The 22,180-nt window shown below is 38.6% G+C and overlaps 1 long non-coding RNA gene across 2 annotated transcripts in view; it reads left to right on the forward strand.

Annotated features, from left to right (window-relative positions):
* The window catches only part of LOC147571990 (uncharacterized), a 354,576-nt gene that overhangs the window by 42,205 nt on the left and 290,191 nt on the right, over window positions 1-22,180 (forward strand). The window contains exon 2 of one of the 2 annotated variants that reach the window (XR_015246598.1): window positions 18,041-18,091. The exons of the other annotated variant lie outside the window; for it this stretch is intronic. This is a non-coding gene — a long non-coding RNA (uncharacterized LOC147571990). The remainder of the gene's footprint in view (window positions 1-18,040; window positions 18,092-22,180) is intronic. 2 annotated transcript variants of the gene reach the window in all.

The raw sequence follows: 22,180 nt of genomic DNA on the forward strand, positions 1-22,180 counted from the left end.
CCGAAGATTCCATGTCTATTTCCACCCCAGGACCCTTGGGGTCGATGTTCCTATCTGGACAAAGAGAGCCTGGGCCCTAAAGCAACAGCTGTGACCCTATGGATGGGAGATTGGAGATGTGACTTTGTTCTGGGTTTGTGGGAGCCTCTCAGGTTTCTGTGAGATTCTAGAGAGGGGAGGATGTCAAGAACTATGAAAGGTCTGAGAGCAAATCACACTGTGTAACTTATTACTGCCTTGAAGATGATGTGAAGAATCAGTGAGATGATGCCTGGAAAGAGCTTAGCACATTGCCTGGCATAAAGTAAATGCCAAATATTTGAGAGCTATTATGTAAAGGCACATATGTATAGCACTAAATGTAGGTGGCAAATGGGGTGATCAAAGGTAGGAAAAGAGAGAAGGTGTGTTTTTCCAGTCTTCTGTCTAGGCCCTGAGGTTCTCATTCTTTTGAATTGGAAGGCTTTTTGACTAGGCAACTTGGTTTTGAAGAAGTCTCAAGTTTTCTCTATGTGCATCCCTCACATCTTTGTTTGAGTTGGTATAAAACGTGGAAATATTATTGCTTTGCAGAGAAAATCAGGGCTTAAAGATAGGAAAGCCTGAAAAATCCAGGCTGACCCAAAAGTAAACTATTAAAAGGGTAGATCCAGGCTAGAGGCCAGCTCGCCCCTTAAGGCCGCACTGTCCATAGAAATGGCAGGCAAGCAGGTCATGAATGGGTCACCAGCATGCCTCGATAGTGGTACCCTCAGCTGGAATGTAGCTAAAGAAGGTCTGAGGTGGTTGGAGGCCCCTCCCTGGTCCAGTAGCCTTTGGCTGAGAACATCTGTACAATATAAGAACAAATCTTGTATGTACAGCATAGTGACTATAGTTAATAATACTGTATTGGGGGCGCCTGGGTGGCTCAGTCGGTTGAGCTTCCGACTTCAGCTCAGGTCATGATCTCATGGTCTGTGAGTTCGAGCCCTGCGTCGGGCTCTGTGCTGACAGGTCAGAGCCTGGAGTCTGCTTCAGATTCTGTGTCTCCCTCTCTCTCTGACCCTCCCCCACTCATGCTCTGTCTCTCTGTCTCAAAAATAAATAAACATTAAAAAAAATAATACTGTATTGTATAATTGAATGTTGCTAAAGGAGTAGATCTTAAGATTTCTCACAAGAAAAAAATTGTAACTATGTGTAGCAATGGATGGTAATGAGACTTATTGTGGTGATCATTTCACAATATATAAAATATAGAATCATTATGTTGTACACCTGAAACTAATTTAATGTTATATGTCAATTATATCTCAAAAAAAGGAACACATTTTATGTTCTATGTGTGCTATGATGTGTAAAAGTTTGGGAAGCACTGATTTAAGGATTGAGAGCTTCAGGTCCACACCGGGGAGGATTGCGGAACTAGGGAGTGAGGAGGAAAGTATCCTTAAAAAGCTCAAACTGAATTCAAGATTTTTCAAACCCAAGCAGGGACAGTGTAAGTAAATTCTCGGATTCCAGGAAGGCAAATTATTTGCCATGGAGTTGACATGGGGAGTTGCCAACGCAGAGTTGTGCAATGCAGGAGATCCTATAGGATGATTCAGCTGTCAGGTCCCAAGAATCCTGGACTTTGGAGGTGGAAATTCTACGTCTGCCAGTGGGTTTGGGGGCTGGGACTTATTGGTAGTGCGAGATACTGCCACTTAGAAACCTATTTATCTGGGAACTAGGGTGCCAATTCCAGAGTGAACCTGGAAACCAGAATAAAGTCCTATCAATTGACCAAGCTAGTAGCGTAAGGCTCCTTGTCCTTCCTCAATTTAGGGCAAGTGGACAAGTTTGGTGTCTAAGGCTGGAGCGGGGCCAGGTTTTAAAGTAAAGGCTTAAATGGATTTAGGTTTGAATGTTAGGAAGGAAGCCAGGCAGGGAACCAAGTAGACCCCAAAACCACCCTCTCTGTAGGGCTCTTGTGACTGCCAGGTCTAGAATCCACCAGCTGACCACTCCTCACCCCCATATCGGTAAATAAATAGCTTTGTTCCTTGTGGAAGCTAAAGAACATTTAAGTTCTATTCTGCCATATCAGATCACAGGCTTTTTTTTTTTTTTTAATTGTGTGGGTTAAGTAATAAGCTCCGATAATCATGCTTAGCCCTTGTAGCAGCATTTGAGTCATTTATTAATGCAGGGACATTAAGCTGCTCTATTATAAATACAGGATAATTACCCAGATGATGTGTGAAGTTCTTTCCAAATTTCTTTCCTTTATTTAGTCCAACATAAGCACTAACATATGGTGCCTCTGCCATGAGTACATGTGGATGAGGTCAATTATAAAGAAAGCAAAAACTGATTGATAAGTGGGTGTGGTTTCAAGAATCAATCAGTCAATAAAGACATTAGGCCTTCTTTTATGACTGGGACTAGGTATCTGGGGGCACAGGGACAAAAATGTAACAACTCTGAGCACATGGCCCAAAGGGTTGGTAATCTAGCAGGGGATTGGTAAGAGATTGCTAATCTAGCCGGGGAAGTAAGGCTATGCTGTAGGGGTCAGTCAGGGTGGGTGAGAACCTGGAAACCCTTGGAGGGGGGACTTTCCAGTGTGGAGGTGCTGCGTATCAACCGCACACTGGAGGAAGGTAGTCACGCACAAAGGCGATAGTTCACATCTCTGATTTACATCTTCATGTTACAGTGGGCAGGGTTCTTTAAAAAAAATTAAGGGTTCAACCCAGTGTAGGATAGATGGCCATGGAAAAAGGCAATCCTTTAGAGAAACAGCAGCAGCAACAAGAAAAAGGAGGCAAGTCTGATTCACAGCTTTGATGCTCTTTGAGAAAGAGAGTCTGAATGATAGGTCTAGGATCCATACTAAGAAATTTAGGACATTTCTTACCTCATAAACTTTCTGTTTTTTTTTTAAGCTTCTTTTTCCCCCTCCATGGTGACTATAACTGTGTTCAAGTGAGGAAAACAAATTTCAGGAGATTGGAGCTGGTGGACTGTTAGTAACAGGAATTGAAATAGTAAGCATTCAGCTCTTTGCTGTGTTGGTTGTGCAGACGTTCCCCTGTCACTCCCAAAGCTCTGCCTTCTACCTCATTTGTAGGAGAGGGAAAAGGACAAGGGAGCCACATTTCCCATTAGTATGGATATGGGCTGGAGAAGAGAGAGTGACTGAAAGAGGCAAGACACGACAGGGGTCGAGAGAGGTTACTGAAAGCAGGCAATCCAAGCAAAGGGAGACTGGGGAAATTGAGTTCTTTTGAGAGTCCTGAGATCCTGGGATGATGTTAATTAATGCTTGAACATTTTGAAAATTGATACTGAGACTATTCCACCACCTTTGCCTCCTCAGTGCCAGAAGGTTGTAGGGGGACATCTAGGCAGCTGACATGTGGGTTATAAGGCCCCTGTGTTTTATTTTGTGGCAACAAGGAAGGGGTGCGTACTGTAGAGTCTACACCTCTACAACCAACATCGATGGGGAAAAACCTCAAAAGGATGGTACAGAAGAGCAGAAAGGTAAGCACACCTTCCATCACTGTGGTCTGCAGTGGGAGAGGAAAAGGAAGACTGCCATATAACTTAAAAACTGTCCCTGATACCCCTGTAGTTTCCATAGAGAACAATAGCCATCGTATGTCATCTACCCACAAGGAAGGTGTCCATTGGTGGCAGGCACATCCATTATAAACTCAAAGAAGAGGGTAAGTGGAGCCACCAGAGCTTTTGGGAAGAGATCTGACTTCAGTTTGATTTTAAAGAATGAGAGCGATTTGGCTTGGCCAAGAGAAATAATTTAATACAAGCTCCCATGTGCCAGGCCTGTGCTTTTGTACATATGATACTTCATTTAATCTTTGGAAGGCTTATTTAACAGATGAACAAATGAGGTTGAGAAAGATGAAGTTTGTTTTCTGATAAGTGATGGAGCTAAGTTTCATAGTTAAGAAACTTTGGTGCCCAAGAATATTTTTAGTCACTACCACTCTGTGTTTCTGTAGGTTAAACTGTGTCGTTTCAAAGTGGGGACAATACTGCCTTATTGGAGGCTATTTTGAAAAGTGAGGAAGGAGGGAGGTTTGGGTACTTATGTGAGATTGTCACTGGAGATGTCACTGGAGATTCAGAATTTAGTGGAAAGGCCTGTGTTGCAAGATATTCTGTGATATGTGGGTAATCCTATACTCTGGAGAATTACCCCAAATGATGATAATTCTATGAAGAAACACTAAAAGGAAAAAGCATAAATGCAGTAGATAAGGCAATGGGAAATAAGAATTGCCAGCAGAAGGGGACATGGGATGAATGGAGACTTGTCTAATCAATGAACAGACTGGGGAGAAAAGTTTGTTTGCTTCCCAAATGTTCCAAGTCCTTTTCCATTTCTGCTGGCTGGTCCTTTAACTTAGCTGGGTTTTGTTTGTTTGTTTGCAGAGCTCATTCTTGTTCTTTAGGTCTCAGAGCAAATATAATCTCATCACGTAGGTCTTTTCAAACCACTTCCCAGTTTATTTCACATCCTTGTATCATTATCTATTGCTGTGTAACAAATCCCCCCACAATTCAACAACTTAAAACAGTAAGACTTACTGTCTAACACTTTGTGTGTGTCAAGAATCTGGGAGCTAGTGGTCTGGCTCAGGAACTTTCATGAAGTTACAGTCAAGGCATGGACTGGGGCTGCAGTCATCTGAAGGGCTGGAGGACCCACCTCTACGACTATTCACACTGTTGTTGGCAGGCCTCAGTTCCTTGCTGGCCATTTGCCACATGGGACTTGCCATAGGCTTTCTGAGGGTCCCCAACATATGGCAATTGGTTTTTCTGCCAGAGTGAGAGCATGAGAAGGTGACCAAACAAGCCACCCTGTCTTTTATAACCCAATTTTGAAAGTGACATGCCATTCACTACTTCTTTTGTATTCTATTGGTCAGTCAGACCAACTCTGTAAAATGTGAGAAAGGACTACACAAAGGTGTGAATGTCAAGAGGAGGAATCACTGGGGGCGATCTTAGAAGCTGGTGACCACAATCCTGCTTACTTTCTTCATAGCACTTATCCCAATCTTGGATTCTCTTATTTGTTTACTTGTTAATTGGTGATCTTTTCCCCACTAGAATGAAAGTTGTACTAAAGCAGAAACACTTACCTGGCTCGCTTCTGACTTTCCAGCTCCTGGAAGAGTGTATAAATATTGTTGAAATAATGAATATTATTTGAATGGATAATGAATAATGAATAATGATGCGATAAATATTGTTGAAAGAATGAATATGTGAATGAACCACATGGTAACGTGTAGAAGGTCACTAACTAACCTTCATTTCCTCTGTCTACATTTGTGTTTCTCATATTAGTTTGTGATCGTGTTAAGAATGACTTAGATCACTGGCTGGACAAAGAGGCAGGAGCATGATACAGATGTCTAGTTTGATTTTTTTTCTTTTTTTACTTGATAAATGATTTAAAAGAATTAGCTATATTATTAGTACTTTTTCATACTGCCAAAACATGTCCTAGTGATAAAAATAGTCTGGGGTAGTACATCATAGTTTCAAAATTGCTCTCACATTCTACCCTTCGTTTGATTTTAACAATACCATGTTTAAGTTGATGGAAGTTATATTTACAGATGAGGTATTGGAGGTTTGCAAAGGGCAGTGACTCACCAAAGGGATGTACTTAGTGGTTAACATGGGGACCGAAGCAAAACCTGTCTCCAGATCAAGGACACTGTCCCTGAGCCCAGATTGCCTTTGTTTAATGCTTACTTGATACTTCTCTCATGATAATTTTTAATAGTATTATATAAAATGATATTCTCAGAATAGCTCTCTCAGAATAACTTGCTGTCTTTCATATGTACACGGACCATTTCTTGTATAGCAGGGTGATTGTATTAACTTACAATTATGGCATGGGCTTCTAATAGTTTATTGTATTTAATTTCGTTATCATTTATTTGAGCGCCTGCTGTGTGAACCAGAACTGTGCTAGGTGCTGCATATAAAAAAGGTGATTAAAATATGTGCTTCGATTTTAAAAAATGACATTTTTTTGGTACTTTCTTTTCCTAATTCTAAAAGCAACTTAGGTGTTTTTCAGAATTTTTGAAAAATATGGAAATGTGTAAAGAAGAAAAAAAAATCTTCCAAATGTTAATTACCATTAACATTTTGGAGTATTTTCTTCCAGAGTTTCACTTATAGACATATACATTTGTACATGTATATGTACTTTCCTATAATATTTTAATGTAAGAAAAAATCATATTAAAAAACTTTTTCCTCATCCCCTTAAAAAAGACTTAGCCCCTGGTCTTGGGTCGGTCAATGACTCTGTTGAGGTTGTAAAAGACCCCGAGGGCTTGCGCAGTCTGGAAAAATTGGTAGGGCTTCTGGTCTTCTGCCCCTTGTGTCCCAGCCCTCATAGACCATTCAGTGGTGGAGGCTCCCTGATGTCAGGGCTCACAAGGGACTGTTCAGACCCCAGATATCCAAGAGCCATTTCCCCCCGTGGGGCACACCGAAGAGAGCCAGGGAGCAGAAACCCAGGGTTTGGCTCCTCCAATCCCAGTCTTTTTTTTACTTTTACTTTTTATTTATTTTTTAATGTTTCTTTATTTTTGAGAGAGAGGAGGGAGGGAGAGAGAGAGAGTGAGTGCACACAAGTGGGGAGGGGCAGAGAGAGAGAGGGAGACAGAGGATTAGAAGCGGGCTCTGCACTGATAGCACCGAGCCCGATTCCGGGCCTTGAACTCACGAACCTGAAATCATGACCTGAGCCAAAGTCGGATGCCTAACTGACTGAGCCACCCAGGCATCCCTGAAGTCAACATTTTTGAACATAGATCTTTGTTGAAACTTTGTGATCAGTTTTTAGGATAAATGATGGCGTGTCTGCTCTTAAAGAGTTCACGTCTGGCCTGGGAATGAGAGGAAGACAATGAGAGAGAGAGAGTTTTCATGGAGGTGGTGAATTGGACAATAGAGATAGACTACCAGTCACAAAAGGGGCAAAAATGGGGGTGGCCTCAGCAGCGGTGACAGATTTGCCAAGATGAGTTTACACATGCTTCCTTAAATCTGCTGATGGTCAATGGCATATATTTTAGATCTGACGCTGGGAGAGTGGTGTCATTTAAGGCCTTACCACTCACAGTGTGGCCTCAGACTAGCAGCATCAGCAACCCAGAAGTAGCTAAAATGCAGAATCTCAGACCTCACTCTAGACCTTGGTAACTGTAGATAGTATCACTATTATCCCATCCGAAGTCTTTGCGTTCTAACCAGCTGATAGGCACGCATTTTTAGCTTACAGCCTAATTTCCCTTTCCATCAACACAGAGCCTACGTTTGAAAATGCATGAGCAGTTATTGCTATTATGATGATGACTATTATTACTATTACCTTGATTTTATAGTGCATATTTTCTTTTAAGAGCCGAAAAGGCTTAAGAAATATTATATCACTAATCCTTACAACATCACTGTGAAATAGGTAGGTGGCAAATATAAACAAGTATCAATATTATGCTAAATCATACTTAAGTATATGGTGTGAAATCCTGGGCGATATAATGAAAGCAATATCCTTTTGCTGCTGGTGAAGTATTTTATGTTTTTATCTCTTGGGGTACATCAGTGAGGGATAGGGCTTGGTGACCTATTATGTTTTCCTCCATCACTCATTTAGATAATGTTCCTTTCACATTTATTGGAAAACATTTAGATATATTTTTGAAAGATTCTAGGCCTGAGAGAGATTTTACAAACATGACCTCAGCAATGCCCCTGTAAGAGGGAAACAGAGATTCTTAGAATTACCAATAAAATTGAAATCAAAGACTGTAATTTAATCCAGTCAGCTTCTGTATTGAGGCATTTCCAGCCTGAGTCCAAGCCATCTTTCCATCTTGCCAGTTACTATGCCAACATTGGTCCTCTCCACACCTTCATCATTTCTTGGTCACCCTCACTGATTCTACTATTTATCTTTAAAAAACAACTAATTTTGGGTGCTTGGGTGGCTTAGTTGGCTGAGCATCTGCCTCTTGATTTCAGCCCAGGTCAAGATCCCAGGATTGTGGGATCGATCCTTGTGTTGGGCTCCACACCGAGAGTGGAGCCTGCTTAAGATTCTCTCTCTCCCTCAGCCCCTCTCCCCAGCTCGTGCATGCTCTCTCTCTCCCTAAAATAAAAATAAGCATAAAAAAAAAAAAAACAATAAATTTAAAAAATCTTAAATAAATTTTCCTTAAAAGGAAATGTTATATTACCACCACAAATGGAAGACCAGTAAGTGCTTCTTGGTATAGAATAAAGTAACATTGATAACCAACATTATGAAAGCAAACGATATTATCAAATTCCAGCCTGTAGACTTTGGGCCCGAGGCTGGCTCTCTTTGTGAAAAAGAGAGATTTAGCAAGTACTCGAGTGGTGTGGAAGATATATTGGCACCAAACTGAGACTGTCTTCTTAAGGCAATTAGGAGAATTAACAGAGTTAGTAGGAGATTATTTTTCTGACTTTATAATTCAATGTTATTTAATGCCTACATGTGTACTACTCAAAATCATTTCTCTTCACTTCTACAGGGCTGGACATTAATTCTCAAGATGTAACCAGAGCAGGCTCCCCACAATTTCACCCGTTACTCCTGCTTCCTCCCAATGAAATACTTCCTGCTCTGGGCTCTGTAAAGCTTCTCCCATCTGCTATGACTTCTCCTTTTCTGTGACCATCTGAATCTTTTCAGCCTTCAAGACTGATTTCAAATTCTTTTTGGTGAGCTTCTTTGATTTCCTGGGCTTGTGGAAATCTCACTGTTCTAAAAATTTCTTTTGTCGTGCTCAGTTCATGTTTATCACACACCCACTTAGTGGCTGAGACTCTTCTTGTGGGAGCATCTGTCTTCATACCAGCGAGGTGGTCAGCTTTCAGAGGCAGCATAGCATCTTAGGCTCCTTCTTAGAATGGTGCCTTGCAGGGCACAGGTGCTAGATCTGTAACTGATGCTTCTTTGGGACAAAATTTCTCTGAACTGGCTCCATTTGTGGTTTGAATATCTATGTGCTAACGGGAGCTGTATGTACCGTAGACTGATAGCTTTGAGGGTTCTTGTTTGACCTTGTCACTCTGTTCAGCATTGCTACAGCTGATGTAGAAACTTTTGGCAGCTTGTAAGTAAGAACACTAAGTTCCAATTTATTTCTGCTTTGACCTGGAAGTTATGGTTTGTGCTGTTTGTGACATTCTCAGGGACCTTAGGAAAGCCCTCTCTAACTCAGAGGAGGTAAACTAAATTGGATGGAAACTTTGGGTTTGGATTCAATCTAGTAGCCCAATCATCTAGAATTCATAGAAAGCGTTCCAGGAAGAGGCAAGGAAGCCATCTTAGACCACTCGACACAGTTTTCATTATCCAGGCCACCAGATCATACTTCTTTTTTCAGTGTGCAATATTTTTCAGGCTCTCTCTACCATGATATGATTGTTTTTCAATTGAATCCTTCCTTTTGGGCTCTGTTTGCCAGGTTAATTAACTGCATTTGTCTCAGATCCTGATTGTTTCTAAGATCTGGATGCAATATTTCCCCCAAAGATCACTGAATTTACAAACAAGTTGTTACTGCTGAAATCTTGATATTTCACTTGGGTAAAATGTAAAGTACTGAGATCATTATCTAAATACTGATAAACTTGCCCTGTTTGAAACCTGTCCATTGTGTATGGTTACACTTCATATGACTTTTAAGATACATGATGGTTGTAAGGACTTTCTTCAGGAATATACCCTTTTGCAAAGGCCTTATCTTCATCTGTGAAGCTTTTCAAAAACAGCTACAGTGCATTTTAAACACCACAGAAAATTATTATAAGATCCTGAACTCACATCAGAGCCAGAGATGTCAAATCCAACCACGTAAATCCATAGTCCCTTCTCCTGATTTTTGGTGGGAGGTGTTGAGATTGCATTTTCATGGCCTTTATAAAATTGTCAGTAACTGTAGGAATATTAAAGGGTTAATCCGTTTCGTTTACTTAAATATTCCAAACCACGATGAAAACATTTTTGCACCTAAGAGGAAAGATTGTGGGTGAAAAACTGAAGATACATGATTTATCACTCCCCTCACAAATAAAATTTATTCATTGCATCCACCAGCCATCACACAGATGGTCAGAAAATTGGCTTTGTGTAGGGATGTGGATTCAGGCATGAATATTAATATGAGACAGATGTAAACGCATATTAATATGCATTTGCTTTGCATGGACTGACATTACAATATTTTCATTAAAGGAACTGCATTTGAAAAGAAAGTATAGGTCACCTTTTACAAAGCATAAAATTGAATGGTAGAATATATTTGTTGGCTCTGGAAAACTGCTGTTGATAAGAAATGGAAAAATTAATGTTGAATCCGTAGTCGGATGTTTACAACATGGCAACAGAGGCATCAGAAAGATTTCGCTCCTCTGGATTACAATTAAACTCTATTTTTGCACTTCAGTTGTACAGGGTACAGGCTGCGACTCAAGCAACCTAGGAAGCAAAGCCCTGTTTGGATATGATACACGGACAAGTATAAATTATGAGGAGTCTGAGATAAGCTAAAGTATCAAGAAAGATCCATTCACATCCTAAGACACAAATTTGCAGTGTGCGTTTGCCGTAATGGCAGTGATTCATAAAAATATAAGATTTATGCAGGGATGGTACTTGGGGAATTTTTTTCTTTTTCTTTTTTTTTTTGGTGCGGGACAGCATTTATGCTCACATCAGCGCCAGCATCTGTGCTGTTAGTATCTGCTTATGGTAGCATTGTGCTTCCTTCCCAAGTGGAAGGAGAGAACGTGACATTGTAAAAAGCTATTCACATGCTTGCTGCTTTGTACTCACAAACCATTCACAGGGTGTTTTGCCACTAAAATATTGCTTACTGGAGAGAACAGCAGCTTTCTTCTGTTTGTGAATCCCTTTAAAACTGCTGTGTTGGCTCTTCAGACAAACATGATTACATCCCAGCACATGAACATGCAAGCTAATAATTATAAATGATCTGTTATTGATTATTCACTTCAGTGACTTCACTAATCCTTACAAAACCTCTGTGAGGCTTCTGAATTCCATTCTCCAACCCTGATGTCCGCCCCCTCCCACCTCGAGACTTGCCCATGTCTTTTTACTTGCTTGCTGAAAAAATTCATCCAGAGGCCCAGCAATGTAGCCAAAACGGAGTTGAAGTTCCCACGCCCCCCCACCCTTCCCCCCAGCACTAGCATGGATTAATGGAGACAGCATGAAATCTGGCCTGGGGTCAGGAAGCTTTGGGTTCAAATCTTGATTCTGCTACTCATGGGCCTCATGACCTAGGCAAAAAAAGTCGAACGTTTCCGAGCATCAGTTTCTTATGGGTAAACAAAGGGATAGTTTTACCGGTTTCCTTGGTTATTTTCATTTGATTGTTTGGCATATTACTTGTGAAAACTTATGGGAAATTGCCTAGCATGTCTGGCACATAGTAATTTCTCAGAGCTATTTTCATAGTTTTCTATTTCTTTTGCTGGCCCAGCCATTTTTCCAATCTCTCTGTCTCTCTGCTTAGTTATTTTTCATTCTGTTTCTTATTCCTCTTCACTGTCATCATTCTGCTTTGGCCTTGCTTATACTTCTCCTGGTGTATAACCATTTATTGTATAATGGTTTTGTAACTGGTTTTCCCATCTACTCATCTAAACCATGGGACAAGTTGATTTTCCTAAAGCATAGTACCCATCAGGTTTCTTTTTTTTTTTTCAAAATCCTTCAAGGGTTTAGCATTACTTATCAAGTAAAACCCAAATCCTTAGTTGGCAGGCCAGGTCTCTTTTTGCTGAGCCTCTAATCTGCCCCTGCAGGCCAGTCTCTGTCTTCTTTTTTTTTAGGATTTTATTTTTAAGTAATCTCTACACCCAATGTGGTGTAGAGATCAATGTGGCTTGAACTCATGACCCCGAGATCAAGAGTCACATGCTACACCGATTGAGTCAGCCAGGCACCCCCACCCCTCAACCTCTGTCTTCTTGTCACACTTCTACAGGACTGCTTTTTCCAAACCTTCTCTCACTTTCCTGCCTTGGCCTTGCCTGGATTCTGTCTGGAGGAGCATGTCTCCCTAATACCACCTGGTGAACTCCTACTCATTGAATAACTCTTTTCCTATTAATATTTTTCTGTGAATACCTATAACATTTGGTTTCACTCCAATAAATGTTTGCTATAAAGTTTATTTGACAAATGCATTTATAGAACTCTAATTCATTCAACTATGTCATGTGTCCATTCTATAGATGAAGAAGCTGAGGCACAGAGAGTGAGTAATTCCCTTGGACACAGAGCTGTTAGGTGGCAGATTTGGGATTCCAACCCAGGTGGTCTGGCTACAGAATGTGTTATTAGGTTATTAGCCACATGTATTCTATACTACTTTTCAACTTCAAATTTTTTAATATATCATGTGTCTTTCTATCAGTCCTATTCTTGTTAAGGTACTATTACAATTCTCCACCGAGCTTTCTTTTTAATTTTTTTTAGACATAAGATTATTTGTTTGGATTATGGAATCATTTAGCTTTTTTTTTTTTTTTTTTTTTTTTTTTTACCATGTTTGAGTCAAAGATTGAAACTAGTGGTTGTCTGAAAGGGTTCTGGATGAACATAGGTATTTGATTATCTATCTATCTATCTATCTATCTATCTATCTATCTATCATTATCTCTCTATATCTCTATTTCTATCTATCTGATATTTCTTTATATATTTATGTATTATATTTCTTTTAGGATGGTTATAAAACATTTCCACTCTGGTTCCATAATCCTTATATATCAATTATACACATTGTTTATATACTGAAGATTTTCCCTGCAATTACCACATTCTTATCAATAAGGTTGCTTATGTTTGTGATTAATTGTTTTATATATTTGCGTGCTTTTGAATTCGGTGCATACACATTTATAATTGTTAGCTCTTCCTGATGGATAGACCCTGTAATTATTATATAATGCCCTTCTTCATCTCATGTTACAGCCTTTAATTTAAAGTCTAGTTTCTCTGATATCAGTATGGTTACTCCAGCTTTCTTTTGACTTCCAGTAGCATGATAGATAGTTCTCCATCCCCTCACTTTCAATCTGAAGGTGTCCTCAGGTCTAAAATGAGTCTCTTGTAGACAGCAAATAGATGGGTCTTGTTTTGTTTTGTTTTTTATCTATTCTGATACCCTATGTCTTTTGGTTGGAGCATTTAGTCCACTTACATTCAGTGCTATTATTGAAAGATATGGATTTAGAGTCATTATGTTATCTGTAGGTTTAATGCTTATAGTGGTGTCTCTGGTGCTTTGTGGTCCTTGCAACATTTCACTCAGAGTTCCCCTTAGAATCTCTTGTAGGGCTGGTTTAGTGGAGATGAATTCCTTCAGTTTTTGTTTGTTTGGGAAAAGCTTTATCTCTCCTTCTATTCTGAATGACAGACTTGCTGGATAAAGGATTCTCGGCTGCATATTTTTTCTGTTCGTCACATTGAAGATTTCCTGCCATTCCATTCTGGCCTGCCGAGTTTCAGTAGATAGGTCTGCTACTACCCTTATGTGTCTACTTTTGTATGTTAAGGCCCGTTTATCCCTAGCTGCTTTCAGAATTCTCTATCCTTGTATTTTGCCAGTTTCACTATGATATGTCATGCAGAAGATTGATTCAAGTTATGTCTGAAGGGAGTTCTCTGTGCCTCTTCGATTTCAATGCCTGTTTCCTTGCCCAGATCGTGGAAGTTCTCAGCTATGGTTTGTTCAAGTACATCTTCAGCCCCTTTCTCTCTCTCTTCTTCTGACATTCCTATGATATGGATATTGTTCCGTTTGACTGCATCACTTAGTTCTCTAATTCTCCCCTCATAACTCCTGGATTTTTTATCTCTTTCTCAGCTTCCTCTTTTTCCATAATTTTATCTTCTAATTCACCTATTCTCCCCTCTGCCTTTTATATACCGAAGATTTTCAACAAGATGGGATGTCTTGCATTAAGCAGGCCAAGAACATTCCCATGCCTCTAGGCACCCAGTAGTTTCTAGGTGGAAAACAAGCCTGTTTTTCTCACTGCCTTATTTCCAGTGCCTAGCATATTGCCTGGAATATGGCTAGTAAACAAATGCTCAAAGAACCATTCTATTTCCTCATGTTGTTCTAAGTACTCTTAGTAATAAGTTATTTATATGTTAATTTATTCCTCCATGTTTGTTATGATCACCCTTGGTGTGGTTCCTGAAGTTGCAATTCAGAGTTCCACATGTAGTCACTTCCAAAGAAACAAAGAAATGAATCTTTATTTCCCACTTGAGGGTGGCTGGGCATCATAGCAAATGGAGCCCAGGGTGATTACAGAATATATTTAATAGGTCCCCTGATCCTACTTCTCTCCAAGTCTGCAGGCATCAATTTTTTTAAAGTGGGGGTGCCTAGTCAGGGGCACACATACCCTTTAGAAGATCCATGGATGGGCTTCAGGGTCTTTGGGATTGCTAAAATTGTGTACATAATTGTACATGAATTTTGGGGGGGGAGAAGGTCCATAGATTAAAAAAATAATTTATATTATTCTTATTTTCCTTTTAAATAATAAAAGTAATATGTTCACACTGTGAGAAAATTCAAACTGTACAAAATATCAAGTAAAAAAGTTCAACCAGCACAGAAGCAGCTCAAGCAAAAACCTAGAATTTGTTTTTTTCCACTTTTCACTCTTTGTATCTTCAGTCTCTTTCCTGATAAGAGGATCACACCACAATTCTATTTGACAGCTGATTCTAATAATACAAAGTTATATTTCCATATCAGTACATATAGACCAACCTTTTTTGAAAAACCTTCATTTTGATATAATTATAGATTCACAGGAAGGTGCAGAACATGTATAGAGAGGTCCTGTGTTTTGGGACCAATGGTAATATAATGCCTGGTTATATCACAGTATCAAAACCAGGACCTGAGGTCTACAGGGCTTATTGACATTTCTCCAGTTTTACATATACCTGTGTGTGTGTGTGTGTGGTGGGGGGGTGGGGGGGGTTCTTTGCAGTTGTGTTATGTACTACTCATGTAACCACTGCCACAATGAAGGTACAGAACTGTCCACAATCATGTCCCTCCTACTATTCCCTTTATAATCACATCCACCTCTGTCCCTACTATTCCTAATCCCTGTCAACCACTTACCTGTTCCTTGGCTCTACAAGTTTTTTATTTCAAGAATGTTACATAAAGGGAGCCATCAAATCTGTAGTCTTTTGAGGTTTGCTTTATTATTTTTTTTTCCACTCAGCCTAAGTCCCTGGAGATTTATCCAAGTTGTTGAGTGTATCTGTAATTCACTTCTTTTTATTGTTAAGCAATATGTGGTACAGTAGGATTGTACCACAGCTTGTTTATACATGTGCCCACTGAAAACATTTTAGTTGTTCACAGTGCTTGGCTATTGTGAGTGAAACTGCTATGAACATTAGTGTACAGGTTTTTGTGTGAACAGGTCTTCATGTCTTTGGGATAAGTGCCTAACAGTGCAATTGCTGGGTCACATGGTAAGCACATATAGTTTTATTAGACATTGCAAAACTATTTTGAGGTCTGTAGCTTTGTCACAGATTATTAAAGGGAACTGTGATCATAAGAAGGCTGAACTAACTTGACATGACCCAAATATGGCCTGGAACCCAGTTTTTGCTCCAAATTGTCATATAAGGAAACTTCTCTTTTCTCATTCTTTTTTCTGCTGCCTCATAGGCATTTCACATGAAAACTTCAGCAACAGTTCTTTGAGGACATTCCTTACTTATCATCTACAACTCTGGTCCTAGGACTCCTCTAACTTCTATTCATCTGCAGTCTTTTCAACATCCATTGTCCACAGGAGAAATTCACAACCTCTCTAGCTCTCAAAGATTTTGACTGCATTTATCATTCTGTTCTTATTTATTTACATTGTTGACACTTCATCTACTGATTGTTAGTGTCAGCTCCGTTAATCCTATGTCTTACAGACAATTAAGTTTTCACTTACTCTTGCACTGTGTTTTCCTATGTTCTCAAAATGCAGCTCGTTGAAACCCTTTGTTAGCTATCATCCTCTTTGCCTTAGGGAAAACTGAATAGAAAACAGCTCTGCTTAGGCTGGTGGCAAGAAAGGAATTTCTTAAGATAGAGAAGGATGATGATAAAAATTGATTAAAGTCAGGATAATGCAGTTTTTTAATTTCTTTTAAGTTAAATTTTCACAGGTGCTTCTTTTCCTGGTAGTGGCTGACATGAGAAATAAAGACACTAAGCAGCCATTTACAGATGTAAACATGAAACATCCCAGAGATGATGAAGTAGATAGTTTGGGCTGAAAAGGGTAGTCTAATAGTTAATGCTCCCAGTCAGTGTCTTTGTTTCCTGATAATCAGCTTGTTTGATCCAACATATTTCTGGCCTGGGAGTTCATATGGCTTCATGTGACTCTGGGATCTAGCGTATCCAATGATAACTTACCATCGGAGCCAGACAACTTGTGTTCTGGAAAGTACTTTTGGTTTGCTGCATCTGATGTATGCCAGATCCTCATCTTCGAGTCTTGTTAGGACTAGCCTGACAAATCCTTAACACTGAGGTTCTCTTTGCTTGCTCTTCATTGAGCCTTGACTACATTTCAGTGATGATGAGTGAAGGGCAGAAGGGGATGCTGTTATTTTCTTATTCCCTCTCTTTCTTTTCTTTTAAGCGAATGCATATCAAAAGCTAATTAAGTGCCACACACCCTGCTAAATATTTTGTGTACATTGCCTCTTTTGATGTTTATAGCAACCCCTATGCACTTTCTCCATGTCTGTCTTATTGGAGGCTTTCCCTCCCTCTACCACGTGTTGACTGGTCTTCCTGACATAGTGGCTGCTCAAGGCCAGTAGGTTATTCTTTAGTGCGCTGAACACTGTAGTGCACTTTTGGTGGAGGAATGTACTCAGAAGGACCACTTGAGCTTTGTTCCCAAACCTTTTGTGGTTGAAATTAATGTAAATTGATTAAATGTCATGTAAAGTGATAATATATAGGTGGGAAAGAAAGATACTGTTTTTAAGAAAACGAACTTGAATGTTTAGAAAGTGCTAGGAATTTCCCCAAGGTATACAGGAGTGCTGATGCGTAGGGGCATTTGTACCCCAAGTTTTATTTATTGTACCCCTATTGTTTATTTCAACAATAGCCAAATTATGGAAAGAGCCTAAATGTCCATTGACTGATGAATGGATAAAGAAATTGTGGTTTATATATACAATGGAATACTACATGGCAATGAAAAAGAATGAAATATGGCCCTTTGTAGCAACGTGGATGGAGCTGGAGAGTGTTATGCTAAGTGAAATAAATCATACAGAGAAAGACAGATACCATATGTTTTCACTCTTAGGTGGATCCTGAGAAACTTAACAGAAGACCATTGGAGAGGGGAAGGGAAGGAAAAAAAAAGTTAGAGAGGGAGGGAGCCAAACTATAAGAGGCTTTTAAAAACTGAGAATAAACTGAAGGTTGATGGGGGGTAGGAGGGAGGGGAAAGTGGCTGATGGGCATGGAGGAGGGCACCTGTTGGGATGAGCACTGGATGTTGTATGGAAACCAATTTGACAATAAACTTCATATAAAAAAAGTCTTAATAAAGGAATTCAGTAAACAAATTACTGTTTAATTTAGTATGAGGAGAAAATCTGGAAAGATTTTGCACTTAGACTACTTTACAAGTGTCTGCATGTTCTGTTTCTTGTTAAAGAAAGTAAAACTGGAAATTATAGATACATTATGGGTGTGGTTTGTGCAAGAAAGGAAATAAAAGGCTTTTACACTATTTCACAGGCTTGATGAGTGTTCATTTATATATGTTAAGTTACTGTAAAATGTTTAAGGTTTGTTTGTATCATTTTAGGACTCCCCCTTTAAACTGATATTTTTGCTTCTATAACTAATTCCAGGACTGAGTTACGAAGAATAGGAATCTGCAACTATATGATGGCATTTTATAGGTAAGGAAACTGAAATTTACAGATTATGTAACTTGTCTTCTTTTTCTAGATAATTAATGATACCGCAGTGGATATTGCAAAACTAGGATTTGGTATACATGTTCATATGTTGGGAAATTGCTTGTTCCTATATCAAGGTTTTTTTAAGCCTTTATATAATATGCACATTGGTGCCTTACATCATTTTTAATAGTGATGATAAATTAGCACATTATGACATTGTAATTAAAATACTTAAGAATGTTCAGTGAAAAAAAGTGCAGGTTATAAAGCCTATTTATAATATAGATCCAGTTTTGAGGAGAAATATCTATATATCTATATATCTATGTCTATCTATCTCTCTATATAGATAGATAGAAATAGATAGACATAGATACAGATCCAGTTTTGGGGAAAATACATATGCTTTAGATTATCATTACTATCAAATACACACATCTTCACATGAAATAGACCAAAGATATTTTTACGAAGTCTTAATGATTTTTTCTATTTCTGAGTAGTAAGAGAAGAGATCATTTCTTTATTTTGTTTTTCCATATTTTAAAAAATTGCCTCTGGGAATACATAATATTTTTATGATCATTTAAAATGTTAAAAAAAAAACGGTCATGGGCTCGATTTTTTTTCATTCTCCCCCCACCTTAAAAATATGCTGATTGGTCTATTATTACAGTCATTTTAATAATGGTGGCATGGAATCAGGGGAAGTGAAGGACTATTCCACAATATTTTCCCTTTGTCTGGTCTTCTGGACAAATCGCTTTAAAAAACAGGCTTGCATTCTGACCTGCTTTTCTCTGATACCTGACAATTCATCTCAGATGTTTCTCTCCTGGGTCTACCAGTGTCTTATCAGTGCTGCGTTCTGAAGAATTGAATGCAGTATGAGTTGATTTAACAGAGCTCTGTCATCCTCGATCTCTATTATGTCTAAGATTATAAGAAGTCTCCTGTCTTGTGACCTGGAATGCCCCACTAGAATGAATAATTCACCATCTAGTCTTCTCCAGTCACCCTATTTATGCCTTACCTGTTTTAAAACGGAAGTTTTCTAACAAATGAAAAAATATGGGTAAATAATTTTTCAGATTTTATTTCTTTACCCTGTAGTAGATTCCTGAGCAATATAAATGTGCAAATGAAAGCTGTCTCTTATTACTATCTGGCTTTCTCCGTGCAATTCATTTAGCTATATCTCTGTCTTTTCTTTTTGATGTAACAATTGCTGATATGAGGATGAATTGTAATGTTACTTGTCTGGAATCTGAGTGAAATATGCCTGAGGAATGTAATGATTAGGGTTTGGGGGGGGGGTGTTTCTATGTGAAAGATGTACTCTTTTTTAAAACTCAGCATTGGTGGGATATTGCCAGCCAGTACATTGAGGTTTTAGTTAAAAACAAAGTCCTAGGTTATAGTTTTCCACAGAAACATGGTAATAATTCATTAAACTTTAACAATTTAATCCAGAAGTCAGTGATGGTGGGGGGCCTCTGTGTGAAGCATAGAAAAAAAAATCTCTCTGAGGTCTGGTGCAATTTTCTTGCTTTTAATCTGGTGTTCAGGGTGTTTGCAATCATCCTTACTTCACAGTTGGGAGTTTTTCCTTGGTGTTCTTGTAGATTGTACAAGGAATGATAAAACAGATGTTATCAGGCTGCATGAGAATCTATCTCTTACCTCGCCACAATAGGAGGTGAAGTACAGATGTTGTTTAATAAAGAACTTAAGAGACAGGTCAGCCTGTCCAGCCTGGATGAACACAAGGCTGTAATTGCTCAAGTGGGGACACGTGGTACACCCCAAAGAGGATTCTCTTTGACAGCTCCAGCTTTTCTGGCTGAGCCCTCTGAGAGGTGAGAATGATATATATCTGTGGATATATATTGATATGTGTAAGGATAAACAGGGAGGGTGGAAGGTGTCAGATTAGAGGGTCACAAAAGGTTTTAATTTTTCCTTTGTCTTCCAAATTTAAGACACTTATGGCATAAGAATCGTCCTAAGAGTTCAGTCTTTGACTTTTCTTGAGCAATTCAATACTCAGTGCTAATCCACATGCCAATCAGCAATTTGGAAACAAATGGAAAATGTGAGAAGATGAATCAAATACTTTGCCCATTATAGAGTTTTCATGAGCAGAGAACAAGAGGGAGTTCACTTGATCTCTCAGGACAGCATCTCAAAACTCCTGCTAACAATAAACTGATCCACAGAAGCCTGATTCTACTCTTGGTCTAGCAGGTGACATAGGCTCCCCAGTTGTCCAAGTGCAGGGCTTGATCCTTTCCAATGATTAGACACTTGTTGCACTTTGGTGGGCAAGCAAATCACGTATTAGCATAAGAAGAGCTCTAACAAAAAGAATTGTAGAAGTTAAGTTTCATTTTTTTCAAGTACTGTCACTTTTTGTCTATCTTTTAAAAATAATATAAAATATTTTTACCAAAAAAAAATTGAAAAAAATAAAAGAGAAATAAAATATCTTTGAGTTGTAATCCCATGATCTAATAGTAATGATTGTTAACATCTTAGTTGTATGTTTTTCCGTACTGTTTCGTATGCGTGTGTAAACTACCCCCTCCACATACACTGTAACTTTTTAAATTAATAACCATATGCATCACCACATTCATGTTGTTAATAATCTGCTGCTTTCACCTGATAATATCACAGTCTTGTTTCATGTCAACACGTTAAGCTTAAGCATAGTAATCAATTGTATGGATTTATCATTAGTTATTAAGCTGATTCCTTATAGATAGACATTTAATTTGTTTCCACTATTCTGCGATTATAACAAACTATGATGAATACCTTTACAATCTTTTTTTGGTACACATTTAACAAATTATGTTAGAAAATGGAATTTCTGGGAAAAAAATGATAGCTACAGCCAAACTGTCACCTAAAGATGTTAAAATAATTTATGTTCCTGCCAGTAGCATATGAGAATCCCTGTGTTTTCTCGAACACTTGCCAACATTAGGTTTTGTGTTTTTGTTTTTTTTTTAATCTATATTAATCTGCTAAATTAAAAATGTTATCAGTTTGTTGTCCTGATTGGCATTTATTTCATTACTAATAAGATAGAGCATTTTTTATATGCTGGTAAACATTTAAATTCTTTTACCATTTGCCTTTTCATGACTTTTGCTCATTTTTTTTCCCTTTTAGGCTGTTTATATTTTCCTTATTGATTTTTAAGTTCATTATGTATTTTTTTTATGTTTATTTATCTATTTTTTGAGAGAGAGACAGTGCGAGCCAGGGAGGGGCAAAGAGAGAGAGAGAGAGGGAGATACAGAATCTGAAACAGGTTCCAGGCTCTGAGCTGTGAGCACAGAGCCCAATGCAAGGCTTGAACTCACAAACCGTGAGATCATGACCTGAGCTGAAGTCGGGTGCTTAACCTACTGAGCCACCCAGTCACCCCTGAGTTCAATATGTATTAAGCACATAAATTATTTTGTTATGAATTCTTTGCCATAGGCCCCCAAGTGTCGGTTTTTTAAAAACCTTGTTAGTGTCGTTTTGGGTCAAATAGAAACTTTAAAATCGATATGTAATAGAAGCACCTGGGTGGCTCAGTCGGTTAAGTGTCCATCTCTTGGTTTTGGCTCAGGACATGATCTCACAGTTCATGGGTTCAAGCCCTACATCAGGTTCCATGCTTACAGTGCAGAGCTTGCTTGAGATTCTCTCTCTCTCTCTCTCTCTCTCTCTCTCTCTGCCCCTTCCCCACTTGTGTTCTCTCTCTCTCTCCCTCTCTCTCTCAAAATAAATAAATAAATAAGCTTAAAAAACTATATGTAATAAAATCTATTCATCTCTTCCCATTATGATCTCTATCTTTGGTATAACTTCCAGCCCAAGATTATATCAATCTCATTGATATTTTCTTCTAGTGCTTTTATGATTTATTTGTTCTTATTTGAATCTTTAATCTATATGAAATGCTGCATACATTCCAGTATACAGCACTGGTTAGGAACTTAACCTTTTCTCCTTAAATGGTTAACTACCTTCTCCATCATCACGTATTGAATTTTCCATAATTTCATTATTGTTTTGAGTTGCTTT

This window comes from Puma concolor, chromosome F2 (genome assembly GCF_028749965.1).
Source record: "Puma concolor isolate L17-30 chromosome F2, mPumCon1.1.hap2, whole genome shotgun sequence".
Taxonomy (NCBI): domain Eukaryota; kingdom Metazoa; phylum Chordata; class Mammalia; order Carnivora; family Felidae; genus Puma; species Puma concolor.